Genomic DNA, 4,619 nt, shown 5'->3' with positions numbered 1-4,619 from the left:
AGGCAGGCAGGCAGGCAGGCAGCAGGCAGGCAGCAGGCAGCAGGCAGGCAGCAGGCAGGCAGCAGGCAGGCAGGCAGGCAGGCAGGCAGGCAGGCATGAGGCTGGAACAGTACCTTAGAGCTTACATCCTGACCCACAGGCATGAGGCAGAGAGCACTAACTGGGTCAGACCTAGGCTTTTGAAATCTCAAAGCCACCCTCAGGGATCTATCTCATCCACAGGGTCATACTTCCGAGTCTTTTCCAGACAGTCCCACCAACAAGGGACTGAGCATTCAAACACAAGAACCCTCGGGAGCATTCTCATCCGATCCACCATATCCAGCTTGATTTTATTTTTTAGAATTACATTTATTTAAGGTTGAAGAGATGTTCAAAAGTTAAGGATAGCAGTGCTCTTGCAGAGGACCAGGGTTCAGTTCCCAGTACTGTACGGTGGCTCACAATTCCAGTTCCAGGAGCTCAAATTCCTTCTTCTGAACCTTGCAGGTTTCTGGGACACATATAAATAAGCAGGCATGCGCATGCGTGCACACAAAATTTTAGAGCATTTTCATTCAATTAGCTTATTTATTGTGTATGTTCTTCTCTCTCCGGCTCTGCTTGCTCGCTGTAGCTGTCTTCAGACACCCCAAAAGAGGGCATCAGATCTCATTATGAATGGTTGTGAGCCATCATGTGGTTGCTGGGATTTGAACTCATGACCTTCAGAAGAGCAGTCAATACTCTTAACCGCTGAGTCATCTCTCCAACCCTCTGGCTTATTTTTAAGGCTAGCATTAGGGGTCCAAGCTCAAGTCCTCATGTTTGGACAGTAAGTGCTTCACCCCGCTCCACCCCCATCCCACCCATGTCCCCAGCATACACCTTGCTGTGTTTATTGTACAATATCCTCTCTTCTGGCATCTTGAAATCAGAGAAGCTGTGACTATCCTTACAAAATCAGGTCTGATAACACAGGACAGATGTAGAATGTTAGACTCACTTGAGACCCCAGCCCCTTCCTCCCTCATGGTACACCAACTGCAGTGTGTCTTGGGAGGCACTGTAGTGGATGGAAAAGTAGGTTAGCTGAGGAGAGAACTCAGTCTAGGTAGCTTTCGGGAGGTGCTCACCCTGGCTGGAGTGGCTGCTGGTGGTAATGCAGCTGTCTTGGGATGATCGCCATGCTTTTTGTTTGTTTGTTTGTTTTTGTTTTGGTTTTGGTTTTTCGAGACAGGGTTTCTCTGTATAGCCCTGGCTGTCCTGGAGCTCACTTTGTAGACCAGGCTGGCCTCGAACTCAGAAATCCGCCTGCCTCTGCCTCCTGAGTGCTGGGATTAAAGGCGTGTGCCCCCAACTGCCCAACTAAGGAGTTTTTTCCTGGCTGGTGGGACGGCCCAGCCAGTGCTTGCAGTCAAACCTGACAACCCGAGTTTGATCCCTGGAAGCCACATGGTAAAGGGGAGACCTGACTCCTGCAAGCTGTCGACCGACCTCCACACAGGCATTGTGGCCTCGCCCCAATAAATGGATGTAATGGAACTGTAAGAATGTTCTTCTGATTCTCCTTCCTCCCTCCCTGCTTCCTTCCTTCTGTTGTAACTTTTTTCCTTCCTCCTCTCAACTGAAAATTTAAAAAAGCATTAATGTATGAATGTATGTATGTATGTATGTATGTATGTCATATGTCTTTGGAGGGCAGAAGATGGTGCCGGATCCCCTGGAGGTGGAGTCACCGTATCTGGGTGCTAGGAACTGAGCTGGGCTCCTCTGGAAGATCAAATAGGAGTTCTTAACCACTGAGCCATCTCTCCAGCCCCCGCTTTCTATTTGTCAGAAAAGGACCACTTCCATTATGGATAGAACTCGAGATCCCTCAATTTTCAGGCTCAGGCTCAGGCTCAGGCTCAGGCTCAGGCTCAGGCTCAGGCTCAGGCTCAGGCTCAGGCTCAGGCTCAGGCTCTGCCACTAAGCCCCAGCCCACTCCCAGCCGGTTCTTTATTCTTGTCAGGCATCTCCTAGAGAGCAGAATTGTCCCAGCAGATTTCCCCTCCCCCAGCCTCATTGTTTTACTTCACTTCCTTCCCGCACAGGAAGGCAGAGCCCCTCTAATGTGCTGGCTCCAGACAGCCTCTGGCTGATGGCCACGTGATGCCTGCTGTTGGGCTCTGACTTTCACCTAGACACTATGTCGGGCTTTGCTTCCAGGGGCCGCTGTGAGGGCTGCAGAGACAAGAGCTGTGCCAGCCCCCTCTGTAAAGCCCAGCCCTGTAAGAGGCCCAGTGAGCTCACAGTCGACGTGCGTGCGTGCGTGCATGCGGGAACCAGCGCTGGTCAGTGGGATTCTTCCTCTGCGCTGCTTTTCTGTCTCCTGGAAGATCGGTGGCCTCTGCAGAACTGTAGGGTTCAGAAGCGTCCACGTTGCTTCCGCATTGGGAGGGTTTCTTTTGGCACCGAGTACCTAGGCAAAGACATCTTACAGTCTCATAGGGATTTTTCTTCATTTCTTCACTCCAGTTTTTTCAAGATCTCATGTAGCCCAGGTTGGCCTCAAACTTGCTGTGCAGCAGAGGCATAGAACTTTCCTAGCTCAAGCTCCTGAATGCTGGGATTACAAGCATGCACAATTACGGCTGGTCTTCTCCATCTTTCACCTATAAGTTGAAGTCATAAAGACCTGAAGGCCCGGGGCTGGTGAGATGGCTCAGCACCCGACTGCTCTTCCAAAGATCCAGAGTTCAAATCCCAGCAACCACATGGTGGCTAACAACCATCCGTAACGAGATCTGGTGCCCTCTTCTGGAGTGTCTGAAGACAGCTACAGTGTACTTACATATAATAAATAAATAAATCTTTAAAAAAAAAAAAAAAAGACCTGAAGGCCCATAACCTGACCACTCCCTCCCCAGTTTTAAATAAAATTAAAACTTATGATTTGGGGATGGGAGCGGTGCCATGGTGCATGTATGGAGGATAGAGGACCACTTTATGGAGTTGGCTCTTTTTCTTGGCTTCACATGGGTTCTGGGGATTGAACTAAGGTGTCTAGACATTCCTGGCAAGTGCCTTCACCGGCTGAGCCACCTCAGTCAGCAGCCTTCCCTACCCCTTTCTAGTGGTGCACTGGTCCCCAGGAAAGAGGGCCTCCACATGGCTGTCCCTATTGTCTTCCCCCTTGCTGAAACCCAAACATTGGTTCCTCCAGGATCTATTGGATACATCTGCCTCTCTCTGATCTTGGCTCCTCAGTCAGGTACATTTATTGCTCTCAATTTTCCTTCCCCTGTAGAAAGCCAGTGTTTGTGCCTGATGGAGGAGGAAGCCACAGTAAGTTTGGTTAACTTACACCTCCAATTTGTTGTTGTTGTTGTTGTTATTGAATTAAGACAAGGTCTTGATATATTATCCAGGCTGGGTTCAAAGTCACCGTCCTCCTGCCTCAACCTCTTCCATGCTAACATTGGGGGCTTGCACCACCACATCTGTTTCTGAACCTCCAAAACTTACTGATAATGACTGTGTGACTTCAAATAAATTACTGAATCCGGGGCTTCAGGATCTCCCTAAAGTCCATTTGCTCGGGGGTCTTACCCTTCCCTCTTCTGGAGGGAGGTGTTTCCTCAAATGGGTCCTTTTGGAAGTTGGCCCTTCCCAGCCACAGTGGCCTGTCTGCCTTCTCTTGCTTTGGCAATATGGGCTTGACATGGGGTTGCTCTGCAGTGCACACCTGTCTGAGGTGAGAGAGAAGAGCAAGGAACGTGTCTCCTTCCACAAAGAGCCCAGAAGGTCTTCCCTGGAGGGCAGAGGATCTGGCTTGCGGTCCTACCTTTGCCCTCAAAGTCCTTGGCATCCACAGGCAATTCCCTTCCACCTCTAGGTGTAGACACTCTCAGCTATAAAATGAGCTTAAGGATGACCATTCAAGGGTCAGGCATGGTGACCCACATCTTTAATCCCAGCCCCTGAGAGACAGAGAGACAGCCACAGAGACAGGAGAATCTCTGTGAGTTGGAGGCTAGCATGGTATCCAAAATACTTCCACCCACAGCTACATAGTGAGACTTTGTTTTGAAAAAGAATGACTTCAGGAGCGGGAGACTTGACTCACCCTTAGAGCTCTTGCCCAGCACCCACCAGTGAGGTGCTAGACTCAGGGTGTGACTCAGCAATACCCTAGGAGGCCTACATTCTATTCACAGCACTAGGGGGAGGGGGATAGAATCCAATCCACTAAAAACTGTTCATTCAGTCTGCTTCGCTGCTGTGAATAGACAAGGGAATGGCTATTCAGCACTTTCAGAGTGGCCGTGGACACAGGAACTATCTGCCCACCACCGAGCTGACAGGGGATCTGACTCTTCCCATCAACTCTGCAGCAAAGGCGAGAGCAAGCAGAAAGCAGGCCAGGGGCATGGACTGACATCTCACCAAGAGAAAGGTAAGTAGGTGTGTGGAGTGATGTCCAGCAGGGTTAGCCTGCTGGTTAGAAAGGAGATCAATGGCTGGGGGTGTGGTTCAGTGGTGGGGGCTTGAACTAGGCCCTCGGTTTGGTTCCCAACACCAAAGAAAGGAGGAGGAAGAGAACGGAGGAGGGAGAGAAGGGGGAGGAGCAGAGAGAGAAGGAGGAAGGGGGAGGA

At 50.3% G+C, this 4,619-nt stretch overlaps 1 protein-coding gene across 3 annotated transcripts in view; it reads left to right on the top strand.

The window, feature by feature from the left end:
• Positions 1–4,250: 4,250 nt before the first annotated feature.
• The window catches only part of Tmem40 (transmembrane protein 40), a 33,594-nt gene continuing 33,225 nt past the window's right edge, over positions 4,251–4,619 (top strand). For all 3 annotated transcript variants that reach the window (XM_029478799.1, XM_021165668.2, XM_029478800.1), the window contains exon 1: positions 4,251–4,420. The gene's annotated coding sequence lies outside the window, so the exon portion shown is untranslated. The remainder of the gene's footprint in view (positions 4,421–4,619) is intronic.

This window comes from Mus caroli, chromosome 6, assembly GCF_900094665.2.
Source record: "Mus caroli chromosome 6, CAROLI_EIJ_v1.1, whole genome shotgun sequence".
In the NCBI taxonomy this organism is placed as follows: Eukaryota; Metazoa; Chordata; class Mammalia; order Rodentia; family Muridae; genus Mus; species Mus caroli.
The sequence above is the reverse complement of the archived record's forward strand: the minus strand, read 5'-3'. Positions and strand labels throughout refer to the sequence as shown.